The sequence below is a fragment of the Martes martes genome (genome assembly GCF_963455335.1).
Source record: "Martes martes genome assembly, chromosome: 1".
Lineage (NCBI taxonomy): Eukaryota > Metazoa > Chordata > Mammalia > Carnivora > Mustelidae > Martes > Martes martes.
Genome location: NC_137888.1, coordinates 65,848,031 through 65,873,547, shown reverse-complemented (window position 1 = coordinate 65,873,547; position 25,517 = coordinate 65,848,031). Strand labels below are relative to the sequence as shown.

General features: G+C 43.6%; 1 pseudogene across 1 annotated transcript; it reads left to right on the top strand.

The window, feature by feature from the left end:
• Positions 1-4,282: 4,282 nt before the first annotated feature.
• LOC308340951 (small ribosomal subunit protein uS2-like) lies at positions 4,283-21,444 on the top strand (annotated as a pseudogene). The gene is made up of 2 exons: positions 4,283-4,386; positions 20,634-21,444. The product of its transcript is annotated as a small ribosomal subunit protein uS2-like (transcript).
• Positions 21,445-25,517: the final 4,073 nt, after the last annotated feature.

Below are 25,517 nucleotides of genomic sequence, written 5' to 3'. Positions count from 1 at the left end.
TTTACATTCCCAAAATAATACATTTCATTATAAGAAAATAAAACATATAAATTATAGAATGAAAAATTAAAATACAAAAATTCCATATTTCTACAACGAAATTCACAAGTTTTTTCAATTTTTTCTTCCAGTATTTCCATCCACATCAAGGATGTTTTCAGAAAATTGTAATCATGCTATAGATATACTGTATTCTGCTTTTTCACTTAAGTTTTTAAATAAGCATTTTTCTATAGTCTTTATTATGGATAGCAATATCTGTACTATTATGGATACATAATACTCCAAAAAGAAGAAATTATTATAATCTAATTATCTCTTTTGGGGCACCTGGGTGGCTCAGTCGTTAAGCGTCTGCCTTCGGCTCAGGTCATGATCACAGGGTCCTGGGATCGCCCTGCATCGGGCTCCCTGCTCAGTGGGGAGCCGGCTTTTTCCTCTCCCACTCCCCCTGCTTGTATTCCCTCCCTTGCTCTCTCTCTCTCTGTCAAATAAGTAAATAAAATATTTTTAAAAATTATCTTTTACTTAACCTTAAAGTTGGTTTTAAAAAAAAGTGTAAATAACTGCTTAAACACTGATTTTTCTGAACGTTTTACATTTACTCATGGAGTTATTTGCTGTGTTACGGTTCAGTTTATCTTTGCTTCTTGCCCCTATTGGCTCTTCTGGCTGCTGTGCCCACTTCAGGCTTTTCTGGCAACCCACGCTTCCTTGACACTCCTTACTTCATCTGTGAGCTTTTATCACCCTGAGCACCCAGGAGGACATGCTCTTAATTTCTCTTGGTTTCAGCTCCATCTAAACAGAAGCAGGCCAAGCCCAGAAAATCAGTTCAGTGGGAGTCAGTTTGTGAGTGACCACGTCTCCAGATTGTGAGTGGACCTAGGACCGACCACAGTGGGTCTGAAGGCTGTGGAACAATAGCAAACTTTGAACCCAGATGCAATGGAGCTTCAGACCCAGGACCCTCTCCCAGTGCCCCTGAGATTTATTATCTTACAGGTCTTTAGGCCGAAGAGTTGATCTCTTTAGCCTCAGTTTCTTAAAATGAGATCATTCATTCCAAGTACCTGATGATAGAACCATTATGGCAGGGCGTGAGAGGAAATTGTTAGATGCCTTCTTCTTCTCAAGAGAGTGCTGGTAAAGACCAAACAGTTGGCAAAATGATATTCTACATCCAAGTCCTAGTTTCTTTTCTCTTTAAACTCCTGCTCCTAACAAGTCTATTTCTTAAAAGGACCAGCCTCCTTTTATTCTAAATATTCCAAAAATATAAAACCCAACCAAAGTTTTAATACACACTTTTGTGGTTGTTTTTCACAAGTGATAAAAGCAGTTGGATGTGATATCTTCCCATTTTTAAGATATTGAGGTAATATATTTCTTTTATCATGGAAATTTTTAAATGTATACAAAAGTACAGGAAATGATACAATGAACCCCTTATACTCATCCTGAGCCTTTTACAGTTTTAAATATTTTACCAATGTCATTTTATCTATCCTCCTATATATACATTTCACTCTTCTTTTTGCTGGATTATTTTAAAGCAATCCCTGACTGTTTCATTCAACCCATAAATACTTTAGCCTGTATTTCTAACAGTTGAGGAGGTTTTTTTTCCTACATAACCACAATGCTATTATCACACGTAACAAAATTATCAATAATCTCAGGAGCATTTTAAAAATAGGATTCTGGAAAAAGCAAGCCAAAGGAATGAGTAATTTAGAATTTCAAGCACTATGGTAAGCAGTTTGGGAAGATGCTTTTAGCAAAGGGGGTACTTTCACTCTTGCAAATGACATCACAGAGCCAGATGCCACTTTCTCCTACATATCCGTAATTGGATTTACTTTCTTACCCCCAAATATATTCCTTAGTTCAGTTCAAGGCATCAGCAACCACCCAGAAACTCAAGCCCCAGACCCACAGTCCTTGTAGCATCATCCCTCTTCTCCCCTCTTCGGCACTCCATTTAACCGGTTTTGCAGTCCTAAATCTCAGGGTGAATATTGCTCATCTCCATCTCCTTCTCTTATACCCCCACTTCTGCTCCTTTTGTCTGGGCCCCTGTTTTCTATCTCTACACTGAGGTTATTGAAACATTTTCATTTGGGTTCCCCCCAGAAACAGAGGCTGAGACAAGGATTTGAGTATAAATCGTTTATTCAAGAGTGATCCCAGGAGACCTGGAAGCTGAGCTGGGGAACGAGACAGAAGTGAAAGAAGCCCATACAGGGTGTGTTATCAAGCACTGGACACTGGACACTGTGTACACTGGAGCTCCATCCCACTGGAAAAGTCTGGGAGACAGTACAGAATATGCCTCAGCATTATCCCAACCAACAGGCAAAGGAGTTGGGCTACTGTGTATCTATCAGTTCTCCACCTATCATTGCTTTATGGCTGCTCCCAGGGGCAAGAAGTCCCTAGCACTTCTGGCCTGCACTGTGCATGGGCTGAGCATACTGCCAGCCAGGACCCAGAGGATCATGGGCCTTCAGTGTATAATGGTGAATGACCAGGGAACATGGGCAGTGCACCAACAACATTATATTACATACCATCTCGCTCTCTCCCGCCCAGAGATGAGGGACAGCTTTCTAAAGTGCATATCTGCTTCTGATACTTCTTTATTCAATCAAAAGGCTATGTGGATAATGCTAAAGACCACTCTTGCTTATTTCCCCCGACGGGAGTGACTGTCTTGAGTGGTACTGAGCTCTATGGTCCTGGGCACCTTTGATATACCTACTGCAGATGCCCAAAGTTTGGGTTGGACTCCGAGTTCAATGGATAGGTAGCTTTATTTATAGGTTTATAATTAAAACCTTGTCTATTTACAGAACACGTTAAATGATTGCCTCTGGTTTGGATTCCGCTGGTGCAGACCTTTACCTCCCAATACTTTTGTATGACCTTTCCCAGACAGCAGTGTGCCTCTGTCCCCACTGGTGCACCGAAGCTGTCGTGGCAATACTTTCTTCTTTATGCATTCGCATTATCTGGGAATCTCAATGTGATTTACAAGCTTACATAACTTCCCAAATGAGTCAGCATGCTCGTCAAGAAGGCAGCATGGTGCAGTGGAAAGAACATGGCATTTGGTGCCAGAGAGAAAGTTCAGTACCTGCATCTGTCACTTCCTAACTGTGTGCTAGACAAGTCATTCTACCGCCCCAAGCCTCAGTTTCTTCCTATGACAAACGGGGATCGGAATATCTACCTCGGAGGGTTATTATAAGGATTAAATGAGGTGAAGAACACCGTGTGATACGTAACAGGCCCTGAGTCACTCCCTGTTCGCCTTCCCCACCCCATACCCTGATTTTACTCCACTGGCAGCAAGTTGTTCAACCTTTCTGACCTGCCGTGAGCAGAAGATGCTGATTTATCTTTACGTCCTCTTAGCACTAGTGGATTTTCGATGAAAACCCATATCAGTTCTTTGTAAAGGAAAGTGCTCTTGCTCCATTCTGGGCAGAGCAGCCACCTCGTGTGTGAACTAAATCCGCACCAGAAAGGTCTAGGCTACAGATGTAGTGAAAAGAAGGGCCATCTGTACCCCAATGTTTATAGCAGCAATGGCCACGGTCGCCAAACTGTGGAAAGAACCAAGATGCCCTTCAACGGATGAATGGATAAGGAAGATGTGGTCCATATACACTATGGAGTATTATGCCTCCATCAGAAAGGACGAATACCCAACTTTTGTAGCAACATGGACAGGACTGGAAGAGATTATGCTGAGTGAAATAAGTCAAACAGAGAAAGTCAAGTATCATATGGTTTCACTTATTGGTGGAGCATATCAAATAATATAGAGGACAAGGGTAGATGGAGAGGAGAAGGGAGTTGAGGGAAATTGGAAGGGGAGGTGAACCATGAGAGACTATGGACTCTGAAAAACAACCTGAGGGTTTTGAAGGGGCGGGGTGGGAGGGTGGGGGAACCAGGTGGTGGGTATTAGGGAGGGCACAGATTGCATGGAGCACTGGGTGTGGTGAAAAAACAATGAATACTGTTACGCTGAAAATAAATAAAAAATTAAAAAAAAAAAAAAAAAAAAAAGAAAGGTCTAGGCTGCTCAAGGAAGGGCTGGGCGGGCACAGCCTGGCTCGCACCCACCGCGGTGGCAGCCAGAGACCGCTGGCATGCAGAGGGGACTCGGTGAGCCCACAGAGAGACAGACAGCCCAAAAAAGAAAATGTTGCCAGAGAGGATGTGAGAGCCCATCTGCATAGCCACTCAGCACGGTGGGGAGCAGTGAGGAATGGCGATGCAGAATGTCCTTCGGGAGACAAAGCCGCAGCATACAAATGAGGGCGCTGCTGTGCCGGCCAGGGCTGGGGACGATTCTGGAACTGTTTTTCCAAGGTGGATGGAACAAATGCCTGCAAGTTAAAATAATAATAATAAATAAAATCCCCGGTCAGCAAATGAACACTGCTGCAAATGTTCTTCCCTGCCGGTTGAAACGCTATTAAGGCAGGATTACCAGACAAGCTGATTTCCAGGATCTTTACGGCTGGCATAATGCATAGTTAGCAGTCAGCTAGGGGCAGCAGAGGAAGTGTTTATAATTAAAGGGTGATTGGTGAGTGTGTCCATAGCAGCAAAGAAACCTCTAAAAAGAAAAAAAATTGGGAGCAAATCTTTCAGCTTAGAAACTAGAGAATGTTAGAACAAGAAAGATTCTTTCAGAGCATTGAGCTGTGCTGGTGATTTTTAAATGCTAAAGAAATAGCAGAACCTTTCCTTCAAATAAAATCTCATGAAGACTCTCCCCCTGGAAGGCAAACAAAACAGATGCAGCTCTGAGTAGGGGAGGGGAGAAAACAGTATGGCTGTGGGGCCCCTGCCTCCCACATCCTCAGCCTCCACGGTAGATCGGCCAGTGAGGCCCAGAACACGTCGTGCAAATCCTTAGGCCCCACTGACCACAGTGTGAAAACACCCAGGCCAGTCCACCCCATGCATTGTACAAACATGGAGTTTAGGTTCAAAGAGGAAAAGTAATTAAGCTAAGGTCACCCAGCAGAACTGGGACTAGAGTCCAAATCTCTTTTGAGTTTAAGTTCCTTGCTCTCCTAAAAACCTTCTCCCCTTAAAAAAGAAAAGAAAAGAAAAGAAAATATCTTTAAAAATAAAGTTACCTATGAAATAGCTTGTTAAAGTAGATGAGAAAGCAAGAGGCATCCAAGTGTAAACACTGGCTTTGGAAAGAATCCAATTCTATCTTCTTGACTGCTGGACCCAAGTGCAGCTTCTTATTACATTTATTTTTAGGACTTTTAGCATGGCAGTCACAAAATCCAAGTACATTTGCTAAATGAATGGTCTCTTAAACTAGGATAAGTCTAATCAGTTTGCGCCTTCTAGAAAACACCAACCTAAAACAACTACAATAGCTTAGTACTGGGAAAAAAATTTTTTTAAAGATTTTATTTATTTGGGAGACATAGAGAGGGACAGCGAGCACAGTGGGGCAAGGGGTAAAGGGAGAGGGAGAAGCAGGCTCCCGATAGAGCAGGGAGCCTGATGTGGGGCTCCATCCCAGGACCCTGGGACCATGACCTGAGCCAAAGGCAGAGGCTCAACTGACTGAGCCCTGAACATAATTATTTTTACTATATTGGCACAGTAAGAAAGGACTTTGAAATGCATGACAGATGGAGATGGCCGGACCCAAGCTCTCAGGAGAGCACAAGCAGCTTCAGATCCCCAACTCTACGTAGATGCTGGGACCCTGCGCAAGTCACAACCTCTCCCCACCTCAGTCGTCTTTCAGAAATCCATGAAATGATTAAATCATGTGAGTCATTAAAAGTCAGTATTTAGCAGAACCCTGAACTCAGCCAGCACGGTGCCTGTTTTGCGCACAGGAGAGGCCTCTGTGTCTAAGTCAGGGGGCCCTGTGCACAGTTAGTGGCAAGGAGTGAGAAGGAGCAGCAGGGAGGGAGAAGACTGCTGCGCCGTGAAAGGAAAGAGGGAGGAGGGAAGCCGAGGCAGAGAAAAGCAAAGGTTCTCCTTTTATGCGTCAGAAGACTGAGGACCGAGGACTGGATTTTGATCAGCATCTGTCCTGTACTGTTTATGTGACACCTATTACCCTGAAGTCCTTGGAATGTTTCCTAATGGACTCGCTGTGGAGTTTCCATTCAAGGCCTTGACTCACCTTAAACTAGGAATGTTCAGTTAAAGACGGTGGCATGTGGTAGCAACTGATGAAATGATACTAAGTGTTTATAAGGGGAAGAAAAGCAGCAGTTTTTAAAATGCAATATCCTATCCTGTGCATTTTATTTATGTGATTCAGTTTAATTCTTACTATAAGTTTCAAATTAGGTATCATTTCTCCCCCTGCATGTACAGCTCTAGATGCAGAAAGGTTTAGCAATTGCTTTAAGAAAACAGGTATTTTATGAAGCTGTGGGGACTGTGAGCTCCCTCAGGACGGAGACTGTCTCATTCTTGCTGCTATCCTCAGTGCCGAACACAGTGCCTGGTACACAGAAGGTGATCGATGCACATTTACTAAAGGGATAGCTGAAGGAAAAGGCCAAGCTTTAAATCCAGCTCTGCTCAACTCCCGAATCTAATTCTTACTACCACTGAACTCATATAATTTATTAAAAATGATTGGCATTGGGCCAGTTGTTCTTAAGCCCTATTTACCATGTAATTGGAAGTGTTGTGAGCTCTGGTTTCTATGCCTGTTGGAAGCTCTAGCTACATAATTAGTTACCAAGTTCCCATCTCTTGGCTGAATCTGTAATTAAGCAGATTTTTTTAAGACATAGTTAGACATGGTCCCAGGTTCCCTAAAATGCGTAGCATTCACCCAGAGGACCAGACTTGAAGAAAAACACAGGACTGGAAAATATTTTATCATACTCCAGTATCCCTGCTCTCCCTGGTCACCTTAAGCAATTACAGAACAAAAAGTTGCTATTTTTTTTAAATCAGTAAACACATTTTAAAACACATACTTTCATAGTATTTCCTCACAGTGTATCTTAGAAATGAAGCAAATTCTGACTCCCTAGTACACAATAATATTAATGAATAACAGTTTGTGTCCAGGAACTGGATGAAGGTAAGAAAGGAAAGACTTGTCAAGCATGTTGTACTAGAAGGACGCGCTCAGGTGTGCCTGGGATCTTGCTCTGCTTCACGCCTCAGGACCCAACAAAGCAGGCCCAGTGACATGTGAGTGGGGGTTCCAATAGAAAGAATGAGCAAAGTCATGTCTCTTTGTCCTTCCCTCTAAGGGACACTTCCTTTGTGGTGTGTTGGCCAAGGCTATACCTGGCATGGCTCCAGTCATCCCAGGGTACTTCACTAGGCCTTTTTGGTTGTATGCTCTCTATATCTTCCTTCTTCCACTTTTCCCAAGTATTTACCAAGGGCTTGCATGGGCTCAGCCTCTGCAAGGTGCTGTGGGAGCTGCAGAAAGAACAGGGAATTAGCTTCTAGATTCTCGTGGGCATTACACATTGTATACCTGGAACTCAGGTGTGAGCACACCTTCCTTCCTCATCAGCCCCTGAGATCTCGGAAAATCTGTGTTGTTATTGTAGCCTGAGGAGTGTGACTCTCCCTTCTTTCCCTCTGCCTGGGGGGCACCATGACATCGGCGCAGAGGTGACCCTCTCGCCTTGAGGGGAATAGCACCCATATTGCCATGCCTGTACCCTCACAGAGGTGTCAGCCCTTCACAAGTCGTCAGTTGGAGAAGATACAGGGTCAGTTCAGCTTTGTGGAAAATTCTCCTTGCCTTCTATACTGGCTTTGGCTACCTCTATTTCCACCCCGCACTAAACTACCAAATATATATATATATATATATATATATATATATATATATATATACAAATATAAAAACTAATATATACACACACACATATCTTTGCTTGGTGATAGGACTGGGTTTGGGTCTCTCAGAAGCCAAATATTCTCTTTATATTCTCCTTATTTCCTGCTCTGAGTTTCCCTCTAGAACACCTGTGCTAGTCAAAACCTTTTTTTAAAAATTACAGTTTTGTAGTGTACAATTCAGTGCTTTTTAATATATTTGCATCGTTGTACATCATCACTATCTAATTTCAGAACATTTTCACCACCCCCAAAAGAAATTCCGTACTCATTAACTGTCACTTCCCATCTCCCCCTTCCCCCTGGCAACCACTAATCTATTTCTTGTTTCTATGAATTCGTCTCTTCTGGACACTTCATATAAATGGAATCATACAATATGTGGTCCCTGTGACTGGCTTCTCCCAGTTAGCATGCAGGTTTCAAGGTTAATCCGTGTTGTAACATGTATTAGTACTTCATCCCTTTTTTTGACTAAATAATATTCAATTGTGTTTATCCGTTCATCAGTCCGTGGACATTTGGGTTGTTTCCATTTTTTGGCTATGATGACTAATGCTGTTATGAACACCCATATACCAGTTTTTGTGTGGACATATGCTTTTACTTTTCGTGGGTACTTATCTAGAAATGGAATTGCTAGGCAAAAATCTTAAGGAAGCATTTCTAATGGTCTTCATTCCTATCTGTTTCCCAGGGAATACAGTTTCTCTATATCCAGCAAACAAAGGGGAATGACCAACAGCAGGAACTTCTTCACCATGTCCGGGATACAGCACCTGCTTTTCCAAGTCAGTTACAAAGCCCAAATGTCTCCACTCTAAACGGTATGCAGCTCTGAGTGACCGTGGCAGGCCTGGGACACGGGGACAAGTCATCGCAGCAACTCACACTGAAGACGAGCTTGCAGTGCCCAGAGAGGGTATGCAGAACCAGCCTTGACTCTTGTAAACAAAGGGACATTTACAGTCATGTCAGTCCCTGCTTAGAACTGATTCCTTGAAACCTAGTTTCTCGTATCCTGTCCATAATCTTGGACTCTGATCTCCAGGGTTATGCAGAGCATAGAATAAGCAATTTGCAACCTTGGAATCCTAAATTGCCCTATCCCCACTGTCTGCTCTGCAAGGTTCTGTTTCTAACTGAAGTCTGCCCTCTGCTGGTCATAGGCAGCCCAGACTTGCAACATGGAGCAGCTAAGCAGGTTTCTTCTCAAGTCATTTCTTCTCCAGGAGCATTTAGGAAATTGCTGCAATTTATTCAGCTTATAGCAATATGGAGAAATGATATCTTCTGCAGAGTGTTCCTCTTTTATTTTTTACTTTTTGATGTTTGTGAATTTTTTTCCTTTTTATTCAACAGAAGCAGACAGAACTGGACCAGTTTCAGTTACTTATGAGCCACTTTCATTTGTAATAAATAACCATATTTGTATTTATGCACTGCCTGCCAAGGCCTTCTGTTCCTATTGACTCATGAGTCACTACAATACTCTTTTATGGTGATAGTGGGCAAAGGCTATTAGAGAAGGGGGACGATATGAGTGGTGGGCTGTCAATTGTCTGTCTAGTAGTTTTTCAGAGGTGGTTGGTAGACTGCCTTGAATAAAGGAAGACCCGGAGGCTGATTCTCCTTGAGTTCTGTGGGATATCTGCTTGCCCTGTTGGAAAGCTGCACAACACCAGACGTTTGGGGATCCCAAACAGACATGGCAACCCTTTCTCTCCCTTCCTTCCAAATGGGCACTATGGCCAGGGGCGCAGATCCAGGAGGGACATGAAAGGTGACTGGGGAAGGAAGTCAGAGCCTGGGGAGACCAGGAGACAGTGTGAGCAAAAGGCTGAACCAGTGGCAGGAGGAAAGAAGGGAGCTGGAGGAGGGGAGGTGTGTCCACAAGGACAGAACAGGGGACTAAAGGAGTAACTGCTTCCCTGAGGGCCATTACTGCTTTCTGCAATGCCGTTAACTATAAAAATCTGTTTTGTTTTTAGTTAACAAAGGAAAAGGAGTCCTTTCTGATATTTTCATCCAGAATCCTTGAGAATAACCCCCTAAGTTTTAGGAGTATTTATACCTTCTGCCCTGAAAGAAATGCAGCACTTTCATGAAAGAAAATGTAATTTTTGGAAAGATTGCTTGGGTTTTTAACCTCTGAGTAGCTGGGAGGCAGAAGACTCACAAGGATTCCTTATGGTGAGTATACATCCCAGCCAGAGGTCTAGAAATCTGTCCCCCTTTCCCAAAGTACAGCCAAACTGGGGCACTCCTTTGCCTAGATTCCGACGGGGCTCCTCTGCTCACCCCAGGGCCAACCCCCACAGTCCCACTATCCCTGTCAGTCTCCTGGGGACTGCAGAAGCCTGGGCTCAGGGTGTAACAGAGATTCCTGTGTCCTATTCTTTCTCTTCCTCTCCATTTCCCTCTTGCCTCCTTCTTCTTCTCCTTCCTTTGTCCTCGGGGATTCAATTTTCTCCTCCCACATTGCCCCTTTCCAGCCTCTGTGACTCCAAACTAAATCATTTTGGGAAAGACAGGGCTTACTGTGTTCCCATGGCTGAGCACTGCCCCTTTAAAATCAACCTTCAGTTGGAGGGGGAGTTGAAGGGAAGAAGAGAGAACCAGGTCTTCTGCCTTTCCTCCCAGAGATAAAAGCTATTCTTAGCAGTAAAGTCGGCTTGGCATTTGGGGAGACTTGTGTTTCTCTCCTTTCCGCCCCAGGGGTTTTGCCATTGCGATTCTTCTTCTTCATGCAGAGAAGATGAAGGGAGAAAGAGAAGGGGGAAAAAGGGGGCACCATCACTCCTACCCTGATAGGCTTCCTTATTTTGAAAGGCTGGTCCAGTTAGAATGCCCTCACCCCAACCAGAGAAGACCAGTTTAATTCTAGCAGTCATTTTCAGGCAAGAAGACTAAAAGCCAGATGAGCTCCCTTCAGGGCCTTCCACAACACTTTGTATGTGGCGTGTGTTCATTAAATGTATTTGCTCAGCCAGCCTCCTGCCTGCACCCTCATTAGGGTGGGTCTCTCAGGACTGCCCTCACTGGGCATTTAGGGCCCTGGTAATCAGTCAGGGCATTTAAGACCCAGTGTTAGAGAGCAGCCTTCGGAGAAACCAGGAACTTGTTACATTAAAAATAGAGAAGAAGAAGAAGAAAGCAACCAAGGGGAAAAGTGGGTGGGCAAAGCTCAAGAAGACTTACGTAATCCGATTCCACTTTGGACATAGATGATGAAATTCTGCAAGGCGGCCAGCAGGGGGAGCTCAGGCAGTGTGTCAGAACGCCAGCGCCCAGGTTGACGGGAGCCAAAACTGCGGACAAACAAAACAATGAATCTTTGTGTTTCTCTTGGGTTTTTAAATCAGGGAGGCTCAACGCAGGACGGCCTGATCCTCATTCTGGGGGACTCAGTTAGCATCTCACAGAACCACGACTTACTAGGTCTCTCGTTGTCTCCCTACCCCTCTCTCCCCCAAATTGTTTTCTCCGTGTTGGTCTCCCTCTAATCTCTTTTCTCAAGCTCTCTGGGTACCTCTTGGTATCTTTTTTTGTAATCCGGTTTTCTCTGAATCTGTGTTTCTGTCTGTGCTTCTTTCTTGCTATTTCTCTGTATCATCCTAGGCCGGCTTCATCTAAATGAAAAATAACTGGAAATGAACCCATTCATAGGCTGAGCTCAAAAAGCTTTCAATACTTTGCCAAAACTAATACTTTCAACAAAATTCATGCTGTGCAGCAGAAGTGGCTAATTCTGCCACCACTTAGCTGTGCAGTCATGTCTTTCATGTCTATTCTCTCGTCTCTGTCCTCTAGGCCTGCTGCCCATGCCTCCCTACAGTCTCTCCACTGCCATTTGGTTGCTGCCAAGCCGTTGTCCTCCTCCCCCAAACCACTGACCTCCAGTAGTTGTCTTTCTACCTGACCAGCAGGACAAGGTCTTCCAGGTTTTTTAGAGAAGAAGCCCACACCTCTCGTGACATAGTATTTTGTTTTTTAAGTAAGGCCCAGTCCCCTCATTTCCAGAAGGCACTGCAACTCTCGTGGCATCAGGGGTTGAGGGGTTCCAGGGGAGAAATGGAGGGACTCAGTTTTGCATTCCACCTGGAACCTCTTCTTATCCAACATTCAGGTGCCTGGCTGGATCTGGCCCACTTGCCCAGAGTATCTTCCTTCCTGGTGACTTTCTCTCAGGGATCTTCCTCATGTCCTTCCTTCCCAGATTGATCCTTGGGGACCTCTAGTTTATCACACAATCTGTATGTGTCTGACCCTGTGGGGGAACAGAAATTAAATTCTCTTTTCTGGGCTTTTGAGCCCCGGAAAATTAAGAAATGTAACTGAGGATGTGTTTTACGGTTCCAGAACATCCCATGATGGTCAAGAAGCACCCCCAGCATTTGATGGAAGGCAGCTTTGCCTGGGGCCCACAGAGGCCGAATGAGGGCCCTGAGCAGGTACAGCATACAGATCGTTCCTGGGCAGTGATGTTCAGCAGAAGCTGGTTCAGTTCAAGCCCCAAATACTGTGACTATGGTGATGGTCATGATGGATCCTGCTGATTCCTATGTTTGTTTGTTTTTTAAGATTTTCATTCATTTTTTTTAAAAGATTTTATTTATTTATTTGACAGGCAGAGAGGCAAGCAGAGAGAGGAGGAAGCAGGCTCCCCGAGGAGCGGAGAGAGACTGATGCGGGGCTCAATCCCAAGACCCTGGGATCATGACCTGAGCGGAAGGCAGAGGCTTTAACCCACTGAGCCACCCAGGTGCCCCTCATTCATTTATTTGACAGACAGAGATCACCAGTAGGCAGAGAGGCAGGCAGAGAGGGGGGGGAGAAGCAGGCTCCCTGCTGAGCAGAGAGCCCAATGCAGGGCTCGATCCCAGGACCCTGGGACCACGACCCGAGCTGAAGGCAGAGGCTTCAACCCACTGAGCCACCCAGGTGCCCCTGATTCCTACGTCTTATCGTCCCTCCCTCCAAATCCGTTCTATCTAGATTCTCATTATTTTTTCAGATGCTAATCATATGTGTCCCTTGGAGGCGGGTTCTAGTATCAGATCTGCTAGGACATGATACTCCAGTCTTTAACTTTCTTTAAGTCTCCTGGATTCAAGGAAGGTAGCGTTACTATGATCTGATCACAGTTGTCCCTGCCCTGCTCCATACTTGGTAACCATCATCCTTTCCTAGTTCCAGAACCTGTTTGGACCAAGTTGAAGTTCAAAGTAAGGAGTAAGGGGGCAGACAGGCAATGCAACGCAATCCATCATTTAAAGACATTTGCCACTTGCTCGGCTTTGCTCGGCCCTGGCCATACAGAATGTCTGAACAAGACACAGGGTCTGTCCTCAGGGAGCAAATGCTTCTATTGGAGAGACCCGCTGTGTCTCTGAACCAGAATGAAAATGGAGCTGCTGCAGAAAAGCCCAGCACTGCAAAGTGCTAACATCATCAGGCAGGTTGCCTCTGCAGTGCAATCTATGATCTCTGCGACTCTCAGAACCAAAAGAATTGCTATATGACTTTCTAAATTAAGCTTTGCATTACTTTGGAAATTAACAAAGCATTCCTTCCCACAGACAGTGTTCCCAAATTAAACATTTTGTGCTTGTACAGCTGTTCAAACGTCGGTGAATTGAAGATGAAAAGGTTCTTAGGAAGGGAGGAGAGGTGGGTGCCTAAAAGGAGAGAGGAGCACTGCGGGGGAGTTCTTAGAGGGCGAGCTGGGGGTCAGGGAGCAGAGATTATAGAACAGTGGGAGAAGTTTATGATCAGTTAGTGAGTACATAAAATGCTTTTTAAATTATTAGGTTTAGATAACTGTAGGTTAAGGGGGCCCATTATGATCAAGTATTTAAAGGCATACTCTAAAGTGGAAAACTTGGGGAGTGGCTATTCCCCACCTCTAATCAGTAGGAGCCAGAGGAAACAGAAGAAATAAACATAAACGGCCCAGATGGTATTTTAAGGTCCCGGCGAGGCCCACTTTTCAAGATCTGACCACAGTCAAACACCAGAATGGGTCACAGAGGATGGCTGGGCACTCTCCTCTGGGGCTATTTATTGAAAGAACAGAGCCTTTGGGTTTTGCAATGTTGCAAGTGACATCCAGTGTAGAGACAGAGGCATGTCCTGGATAGCTGGCTCCCCAGGTTCTCTTCTAGATTGTGAGAGAAGAGAACTCATCTACGATTAGAGGCCTTTTGCAGCAGCTAGAGAGAAATGGACTGATGGGAAGGCCCACAGTCCCCACTGGTCCACCTCCCTGCACCATACCAGAGCCCCTTCCATTAAGCTGCCTTTGTGTCATTTGTTTCATGAACTTGTCCCTGGATCTTTGCCTGCAAAGATGTGAGCCATCTTGGCAAATGGTTTTTTAGAAAGCCCTTGCTCACAAAAATTCTATCTGCAATATTTGGATTGGCCTGCAATATTTGGATTGGCTACTGGGCCTCTCATTTTCCACACAAGTTGCTCCTAACTTATCTCTGGGTCTTTTCCAGAGGGGCAGGAATTATTTGCTGGTGATGTAACTTGAAATCCAGATTCCTTTTGGAAACCATTTTCATAAAGGTTTTGAAATGTGGACTGGAGCAGAAGAGAGTGAAGAGTAAATAAATAAATAAATAAATAAATAAATAAATAAAATGCAGGTTTAGTCAGATAAGATTTTTCCATGCAGCTGAGGGAGCAAGAGGCCCTGACTTCAGCAAACAAGGCCCAAGGGCTCACAGAGGCAGAGAGCTGTGCTGGGCACTGGCAGCCAGTTCCCCTGCGGCTCTAGGAAAGAGCCCTGGGGAGGCCGTCCTCTCGTCTTGGCTGTGCCTTAGACCAGCCACTTATCCTGTCTGGCTCCCAATCTCATTGACCGCAAGAGGAGAATATCCATGTAAACATCTCCCAAGTTTCCATAAATTCTATATTCTGTCATTTTGTATGGCCTTTTGGGTTGGTTTTAAAGATTAATGACACCTTCCACCTGTACGGTGCTTCATGGTTTAGAAAGCACTTTCACACCCTCGTCTTATTTGATCCTCACAATTATGCTCTGAGGGAGGTAGGACAGAAAATATTTCCCCCATTTTAGAGATGAGGAAATGGAGGATCAGGGCAGTTAAGCAGTGTGTAGACAACAGGTAGACATCCAGGACTCCAGTTTAGGTCTTTCAACTTGAGCTCAGTTATTCATCCTTGTAAGGGGTCCGGTGCGCCTTTAAAATCAGATAACTACGGATCATCTCTCCAGAGAGATGAACTTAGGATTTTTAGATGTTTAAGCTCAACATAGATATCAGGTAAAATTCCCCTACTTCAGGCTTTTATGAATTCTTGCGAATGTATGAATACCTTGCTTCTCTGGCCAGATTGCAGGCCCCTTGGAGGTTCAAGTCATACGATTTGTCTTCCTTCCCACTCCCTCCAGCAACTGTCAGAGAGCTAAGCACCTAGCCGGGGTTGTCGCACTGCTAAGAAGAGGTAAGGCAAAGTAGAGAATGCAAAATAAGTAAGTGGGACAGATGTCCATTTCCACATCTGACCATTTGTCCTACAAGAACTGGTATCCTTGTACATGTTCTGCCCTAGACAGCCTTCTGCCTGCCACACTATTCCCCAAATCCTAGAACACAGCATCGTTTCCCATGGTGGCAGCAGTAATAACCTCCTCTTTGACATGATTTTCCAGGCATAAGATGGGCTCAGAAGCATTAAGAGCCATGACCTCAGGGATCTCAAATGCCAGGAGCCTAATGTAAGTAAAGAAGGCAGACTGGCTTCCTTAGCTGAGGAAGTAGAAGTGACACCGTGGAAGGGACTATCATGAGCTTAAGCTAAGAGGGAGGGCTGGTACTGAAGCAGGAACAGCCAGGAGCATCTGAGGAAAGCTACTGAGGACATCTGTGTGACTGGAAGGAGAGAGTGCCTTCTGCAGTGGGGGGGATGGGTGGGCCTGGGAAATGCATCAATAAGCCCGTGTAGGTTCTCTGACCGCTTGTGCACACTTGGCCTCAGTGCAGTCTTGCTTCATCTCCCTAGACATTTACCCTCATCAGCAACCGTGACTCCACTCAGTTCACCAGAACTATAGGGAGGAAACAGTGATAAAGCAAAGGCAAGGACAACTGACCAGATAAACAGAGATGGCTCTAATTTAAGACCTTTGCCCCATTATTGCCCTGCCATCTCTTTGTTTTCTGTATCTCAAGTCCTTATTTTCCCAGATTTGGTGGAGAAGGAAAAGGATTCCAAGACTGTTGTAAGCAGGGCCACTCCCAATAAATGAGACCATCCCATGCCCTAGGGACTGACTCAGTTGAGCATCACTGGTCAGAAGACTCTGAATTTCTGACAAAGGAGGTGTCTGTCGATAATAAGAACTTGTAGATAATAATGGCTCTACTATGATAAGAATTCTAGGGTGATAGATTATTAGAAAGAACTGGGACTTCAGGGCTTCCATATTGATCCAACACTTTCATTGACAGATGAGGGGACTTAAGAGTGTGGTAATGACATCAGTGTCCAGGCCACCCAGGGAGTTAGTGAAAAAATCTGTACTAGAACCCAGAAGTGTTGATCTAATACCGCACTAGTCCTTCTCCTATCTTACCTACCCTGGACCTTTTAAATGCCAAAGGTTTTCACCCAGGGGCAACTCTGAGCAACGAAGGAAAGAAGGTCTGAATTGGCGAAACTTCTTTGTGGGAACTACTGTTCTTTAGGAGAACTTTTGATGTTGTAGCCAGCCCTGGAGACTCTGTCCCTGCCTCCCTCCATCCTGCAGGGAGAGAAAGAACAGACATTTCTGTTCTAAAAGCCCTTCTGGCTGCCAAGTCTGCCCGTTCTGGCCAAACACAGTATCTGATCTCATCCTAGTGGATCTCCACCCATCAGACAGTCCTCACACCACCTCCGGGAGCAGAGGGGGTGGGGTGATGCCCTGTCAGGTACAAGGTACACATGGAGCATCTTGCACAGACACTTCATTAATGTTCTACAAGTGAAAAACTGGTTCCAACTCTTCTATCCTGCCTCCAGTTCCCCACTTCCAAAAGCGTCCAACAAACTTGCCTTCAACCTGTGGATCAAATCAAGTCAAAACAACAGACATTAATTAAGGTATTATTGGAAAAGCAATGTGCAGGTGCTGAGTTCTATACAAAGACATGTCCGAGTCCGCACCTTCGAAGGACTCACAGGCCAACTGGGGTAGGCCAGGTGATATTACACTTTAAGTTAATATCACAGGGCAACAATACAAGAAGTGCCATGAAGCAATGAATGACCATTTGCCAAATTGCTGGAGTGGATAGTCTGCGCATTGGTACACAGAAAAAAGATCACTGGGAACTGAAGAGTCCAGGGAAGTTTGTGGAAAAGGAAAGATTTTGTCAGGACTTTGAAGGATGGGTAGAATCTAGAGGGGGGAGAGAAGGAAAGAGCATTCTAGAAATTGGTAACCAAGAAAAGATACAAAAAATAGAAAAATGCAAGTGTGCTGAGGGCAGTGAGTAATGCTAATTGCAATAGTGGGTGCTGCTTATCATGTATCAGACACTATTCTCAGCAGCTAACATTTAATAATTCTCTTGATTCTTATATAATTCAAATTATTACTACTATTATCACATTTTTACAGGCCAGGAGACTGAGGCTTAGAGAGGTTTTAAGTAACTTACCCAAGGGCACAGCTGGTAAGGGATTGAGCCGGGATTTGAGCCCAGAGACTACACATTCAGCCACTGCTTCTCTCACTGTGGCTAGAAGAGTTGATTTCTTGGAACAGTGTATTGGGGGCAGAGCACAGAGGATCTGGAATACTATAGTACAAACTTGGACTTGGTTTTGTGGGCATAGGAAATCATTAAATGTTTCTGAGCAGGAGAGTGGATCTGCATTTAGGGTTTTAAACTGATACACACACAGGAAGGAAATCCTAAGGATGCCTTAATATTTTTTAAAAAACACATAGAAGTATATTAGCACATAGATAAAGATGTCCTTCCCTTTTAGAGAGAGCCTTGTCCAGAGTTACTTCCAGTGGCCTCTTAACATCTTAAACTACTAGGGGATCAAATCCTTGATTGGTGGTACTAAGGAAACAACCAAAATGTAAACAGCCCCAAAGCTACCCAGGCACATGCTCACCAGCTAAGGGCCGAGACAGGCTTGAAGGATAGTGTTTGCAGGGAGATAGGAGACATCAGATCAGGAGAGAGTGGGAAAGAGTGGAGGGAAGAAGATGTCAGACAGCAAGTGAGAGGTCAGCAAAATGAGTTGGGACCTTGGGTGAGAATTCAGCAATCTTAAGCATGGTAGAATCAAAGCTTTTGGAAGAGGAAAAAAATATTGTCAGCTATCTCCTTGATTATTTTGTAATAGCAGATAATTTCTTTAGTCCCTTTCCTCTTTATAGGTTAAAATGGAAAATCTTTTCCATTTCCATGCACAGAATGCTTTTATTTCTCTCTCTTTGAGGACTCAATTTTGCTAATTCATTCTATCAAGCACTATAATGTTCTCATGACTATCCACTCCAATGAACGTGGGACAAATCAAGTAATAAGAACTTTGAAAGGGTGATGATTGAAATAAAAGCATCTTTTTTCATTCTCCAGGAACTCTATATACAAAGAAGCCTGCTCAAACCAATAGAGCAAAAACATTAGATAATTTGGTTTCTGAGCACAGATTAGATAATTGTCTTGGATGGGATTTTGGGAATGGTCATAGGAGATGAGGCATCATCCTGTTGAGAGGGTCTTCAGGGAATATTGGGTTTATGTGAGTGTTGTTTAGCTCCTGAGTCACAAAGCATGGGTTGTAGGGCTGGCCTTAGTCCAGGCTCCAGGCAAAATTATATACTTATCCTTGTGAATTGTGGTATTCAGTGTAACCATCGCCTTGATTTATGGCCACACCTTCATGACCCCACTTTTGGAAATGGATTCCAAATCTGAGTCCCAGGCAGCTATTTTATGTCCACCCACAGGAAGCCAAAAGACAAATGATGTGGGAGTGGGTGAAATGGTTTGTGAATGCGCAAATCTTGTTCTCTTGAACAGGTATTTTTGTTTGAAGAATGAACTGATTAGTTTGTGTTTAAGTGAGGCAAAAATCACTCCAATATAAGAAAATCAAATGCTGTATAGACATCCCCTCTCTAGTCACATGTGTGGTGTTGATAAACTGCGACTGCCGGTCTTTCCTTCCTTTGCTATCTTCTCAGCTGCCACTGTTTGAGAAGACTTAAGCCCGACGCTGAGTCACTTCTGGTTGGTGCTCTGTGTAAGGGGTTTGGAAATAAATCACATTCCCAGATCCAAGTCCTAGGAACCAAGTTACTACTTCCAGGCTCCTGTGTTGACCTAAAATCCTTCCCTTCCAGCCAGGTCTGGGATAACTGTTCCCCAGAACTAACCTGGGTACCTGTGTGGCCCCAGAGCCAAAGTTCTTTCTCTGTTGGTCCTTCCCTATATGTTGGCCCAAATCCCAGAGATGAACTATTACCCTGGTTTCCTCTTCTAAATTCTTAATTCTTGCCTTGCCTAGAATTCCGCTTCTCCTTCTAGAACTAGATACTCTACCCACCTCTCATCCATCCTTGTCCCTTCTGGGGTTTTCTGTGATGCCAGGTCATGGAATGGTTGTGCTTTGGGATAGGGCACATTTGTCTTTTTGGACCCTCATGATTGATTTCTTTTGACTTAAATCAATGTCTCTCAACATGAGTGGAACCACCCCTGGGGCATGTATTAGAAACTCAGGAGGGCAATTTTTTTATTGCCACAGGTTTTGGGAGGGGCACTAGTGGCTTTTAGTGAGAGGGAAGTCAGGATACCATTCTCCAATCATGTGCACCACAGGCCCCCTAACCAAGAAATGTTCTGTGTCCTGGATAACCTTCAAAACTCACACTGGATGTTTATGTGGGAAGACCTGTTTATAATTACCTGGGTGTGGAACTCAATCCCATTTTACTTGGAAATACAATTACTTTTGCATAGTTTTAATGTACATGGAATTTTCCATGAATGTCCTCTAAGCATTTTTTTTAAGATTTTATTTATTTATTTATTTATTGGACAGATGGAGATCACAAGTAGGCAGAGAGGCAGGCAGAGAGAGAGGGGGAAGCAGGCTCCCCGCAGAGCAGAGAGCCCGATGCGGGACTCAAGTCCAGGACCCTGAGATCATGACCTGAGCTGAAGGCAGAGGCTTTAACCTACTGAGCCACCCAGGCGCCCCTCCTCTAAGCATTTTTAAAGGAAGTGATTATTGTACTGTGTTTGGTTCAGAACTTTACCAGCAGTAGTCACAATCTCAGAAAAGCACCTCAGTGTCAGTGTTGTCGTTCTTGCTATTTGAGGTGCCAGCACACCTGTCTGTGTCTACATATGTCTCTGTCACATTCACTCTGATCTCAAAGCAATGGACAATCGTATTCTGTCTTCTAGTTAGTCATCCCCAAACATTCATATACTCCAATACATATTATTTTATTATAAATTATTCCTCTTCCACCCATATTTTTTCTTTATTTTTATAGTTAGGACATCATAATAAAATATGTATATAGGTGGTTTATTATCTATGAATTTCTTTTCAGAACAGTAAATGGAACTTAACAAAACATTCATTTAAAATTAGGTCATTGGCTTTCCATGCTACCCAGGGAGGGGTCCGTACAACATTGTTCTGTGTTCCTGAGGCAACTTAAAGGGAAACTTTCACAATATCTGCAGACCTGATGTCCTGCAAATGAAAGAGGAGGATGTCATTAAATTCCTTGCAGCAGGAACCAACTTAAATGGCACCCGCTTTGACATCCAAATGGAACAGTACATCTACTGTGAAAAGTGATGGCATCTACATCATAAATCTGAAGAGGACCTCGGAGAAGCTTCTGCTGGCAGCTCTTGCCATTGTTGCTATGGAAAACTGAGCTGATGTCAATGTCATATCATGCGGGAATACTGACCAGGGAGCTATGCTGAAGTTTGCTGCTGTTATAGGAGCCACCCCTATTGCTGGCTGCTTCACTTCTGGAAGCTTTGCTAACCAGATCCAAGAAGTTTTCTGGGAGACTTCTGGTGGTTACTGATCACCAGCTTCTCACAGGGGTTCTTATGTTAACCTGCCTGCCATCACTCTGTGTAACACAGACTCTCCACTCCACTATGTGCACATTGCCACCCCTTGCAACAACAAGGGAGCTCACTCAGTGGGTCTGATGTGAATGTGGACCCAGGAAGTTCTGCACATGAGTGGCACCATTTTCCTGTGAACACCCAGGGAAGTCATGCCTGATCTCTACTTCTCCAGAGATCTTGAAGAGATTGAAAAGGAAAAACAGCTATTGCTGAAAAGGTTGTGATCAAGGAGGAATTTCCATTTGAACGGGCTGCTCCAGCTCCTGAGTTCACTGCTACTCAACCTGAGGTTGCAGACTGGTCTGAAGGCATGCAGGTACCCCATGTGCCTACTCAGCAGTTCCCTACAGAAAACTGGAGTGCTCAGCCTGCCACTGAAGACTCCCACTGCTCAGACCACTGAATGGGTAAGAACAGCTACTGAATGGTCTTAAGCTGCTCTTCCAGAAAGGCGAATAAAATGGAAATAAAATTGAAGGAAAATAAACAGTTTCTTAAAAAAAAAAAAAATCGGGTCATTGAGTCTAATCAGATTAAGAATCCTTGACCTAACCTGATACTAAAGTACTATCTGTTGAAGGCAAGAAAGGATTGAAGATGAGGTCAGGGCTTTCCTAGGAGAAGGCTGTGGCTGCCTTTCAAGAGGTCTCATGGGTCGTATCCTTTTGAGAAACTTGTCACTTTCCAAATTTTATCATTTATCCTCATCAGAAACTCAGCAGTTTTCAATATTCAAGATCACTTGAATCAGGTGAATCTGTAAGGTTACTCATAGTCAACTTACAAATTCACATTGGGAGACATTTCTTCCCAGGGACTAAAAAGCTTATGTCCACTCTGTAGGGCCACCAGTCCTAGGAACAAAATGAGCACAAATGCTGAGCAAAGAGCATACAGGGTACAGAAGACAGATCAGAAGAGGCACTCCAATCCCACAGCTGAGCATACTTCTCTAGCAGCCATGAAGGGCAGGGTCTCTCTTCTGCACAGTGCTTGGGTTTTCACTTTCTGTAGCCCAGCTTATTACTTCCCCTTCTGTCCACACCTCCACCCATCTTCAGTCTTCCTCCAGGCAGTGTACAATACAATTGATTAAATATCTTCTACTAAATGACATTCACATTCTAGACCTGGTTTCCTCTGATTACACTAAATCACCCACCTTGACTGGAGTTTTTTGAGGTCCATGCATTTCACAGTCTCTTGTTTTATTCCCACAGATGACTAATCATATCCATTGTCTGTGAATTTCACTAGTTCAACTCAGAAGGTGACCTTATGTCCATGATCTCCAAATTCATGGAGAGGCAGACTTTCTACTGTTGCATCCATCTCCTAATGTCAGAAATGAAGGCTAAGTCCCTGTCAGACTCTTCTGCTCTGCACTAGTCCCTATAGCTAGGACAGTTTTCTGATTCTTACTTCAACTTGATAAAGAATAGTAGCACCTCCCTTCAGCCCCTTTCTGCCCCTTTCTGCCCCTTTCTGCCCCCAGCCTACCTGGGTGGAAAACTTCTAGCATAGAAAAGCTGGAGGCCCTCCAAATTATGACAGTAACTTATTATGGGTCAGAAGAAATAATTCAAGCATCAGGGTATTTGTTTTGGGGGAAGAGCTTGTTTTTCAGTTTGTTGCTTTTGAATAGAGCGATTTCTACTTATGCAAACTGGTCAGATGAACTGAGGAGCTGATTAAATGAACAGCTTGGTTAATTAAGAGATACTATATATAATATAGATGAATAATGATTTTCACAGAATTATTAATGAGATAGAGTTAATTTAAAACCTACAAAAACTATAGTTTAGTTATTTTCTCATGGTTCAGAAAAGAAGAGTTCTGAGGAGTGTTCTCATCCTGCTGCACCGTATTATATTATGGATTGAAATAATGCTTCCTCAGGCTTTTCATTTCAATCACCCAGACCTTCTCTGTCCTAATTAGTGTTTTCCGTGCTCTTTGACTTTGCTGAGCTGAAATTTTCACTATTATATTTGCATCAGTAAGAACCTTACTTTAACTTTAAAAGGTTTCATCTCATTCTTTCATTAAATTTGTTGAGTATGAAGAAGCTTCCCTCACCAAATCAAAAATTTATGTTAGTGTATTTCTGTAAGGCTTTAATTTAATGCCTTCCATCCTTCTCCATTAGAAGAAGATGACAATAAATATGGCACAAGTTCATCATTTTCTTCAAGAGTTTTTAAATATTGAATGAACATTAGCTGGAATTTAAGTGTAAGAAATATCTGAAATTGTACTGCATTTATTCATTCATTTAATTATTCATTACATGAACATTTATTAAGCATCCATCATGTGGCAGATACTGTAGTAGGCATTGGAGATAGTAAGATAGTAAGTCATGGTTCCAATTCTCGAGGAGCTCACAGTTTAAAAAAGGAGAGGGAGATAATGTAAAAATAAAATTTCCATTCAGTATAATGGGTACTACTAAGGAAGTTTGATGGAAGTTCAGTGGTAGCACAGAAAAACTAAATGATCAACTCTACCTAAGGAGGTAAGTAAGGCTACGGAAAATTCACAGGGGAAGATGCTTATATTGAGTTTTGAAGGAGAGGTAGAAATTTTCCCACTAGACACAGGAAAGAGGGATATTTCAGAAATATGGAAGAGCATGTGCTAATGTACACAGGCAAGTAGCAATAATGCAGCTTCTGGGAACTGGAAGCAGTTTGATGGGTCTGGTACCTAAGACAAGACCTCATTAAGATAAGGCTGGAAGAGCTAGATCTTAAATGGCCTTGAGTGCCCTGACAAAGGGTTTGTATGTCATTGATTTGGCAGCGGGCAGTAACTGATAAGTGCTAAAACAGGAAGTGACACAATCGTATCTGTGTAAGGTAGGATCACAATTGATTCCATGAGGATGGATATGTGGTAAGACCAGAGGTAAGAAGTATAAATAGCTGAAATAGCTGGCTGTCTACTAAAGATACATGATCCCCTTGTACAGTACAGATCAGATGTTGGGAAACATTTCCTTCACAAGGGTCGACATTTCCCAATTCTCTCCAGGTGGAACCATGTGACTGAATTTGGTTAAGGGGATGTGAGTTAAGGTGTGTAGGATATTCTGAGCCAAGGGGGTTAAGTGAATCTATCCTATGCAGTTTTCACTTTCACAGCAAACGTGTGCTTGAAATAGTTGTCTCACAAGATGGAAAAAACCTGGATCCCTGAGTCAGAAAAGAGGTGTCCAGGAGAGCCACTCAGCCAATTACACTTATGTTGAACTTCACATGAGTAAACAAATTTTTTGTGTACTAAGCCTCAGAGATCTAAATATTATTTTTAAAAAACTGTTGGATTGTTCTAACACAGAAGGAGTGTTAGGGAATGTCTGCAATGCTTGAAATAAAAATAGAGACTTCCCGTGTTATATGCTGAAGTATAGGAGCCCTTAAAGAAGATAAGTGGAGGGGTGCCTGGGTGGCTCAGTGGTTGAGCCTTTGCCTTCAGCTCAGGTCATGATCTCAGAGTCCTGGGATCAAGTCCCTCATTGCGCTCTCTGCTCAGCGGGGAGCCTGCTTCCCCTCTCACACTCTGCCTGCCTCTCTGCCTACTTGTGATCTCTCTCTCTGTGTCAAATAAATAAAGTCTATTAAAAACAAAAACAAAACAAAAAAAAGAAGTGGAAAATGGAAGAAAGAGGGATAATAATTTATAGATAATATTAAGAATATAGAAGAAGATGGGATCCAGAGCATAGGAAGCAAAAGCTCCTTCAGTAGGAGAAGGGAAGGAGTGAGGTCTCTTTATTTAAAACAGGAGAAAAAACACAGCTATAGGTAAGCAGTAAGAAGCTTCCTAGTAGCTACATTTTCTCTGAGAAGTAGCAGGTAAACACATCTGCTGAGAAAGTGAGAGTAAAGGTTTTGAGGAACAAGAAAAAAAAATTTTTTTTTTAAAGATTTTATTTATTTATTTGACAGAGAGAGAGATCACAAGTAGGCAGGGAGGCAGGCAGAGAGAGAGGAGGAAGCAGGCTCTCCACAGAGCAGAGAGCCCGATGCGGGGCTCGATCCCAGGACCCTGGGATCATGACCTGAGCTGAAGGCAGAGGCTTTAACCCACTGAGCCACCCAGGCGCCCCGAGGAACAAGAAAAATTTTAATAGTAATTTCTGTGAAGAACTGGAGAGAGCTGTACAGAGATATTTGACAAGTGAAAGACCGCCAGCCCACACAATTGAATGAATTTTCTCCACCGCAGTTCATCATTCTGGCTGGAGGGGTCAGAAAGGTGGGTTTTAAGATTAATCCAAGATTGAAAGATTCCAGAATAGGTGCATATACAAAACAAAGGAATGGCAGAAATGACCCAATAAGTTAGGGTAGATTTCAGTGCTGTAATCAAGAACCCAACAATAATTCAGTGGTTCAAACAAGATAGAATCTTCACATTCTGGGTACAATGGTAGTAAACACATTCCCCACTGGATGTAAGTAAAAA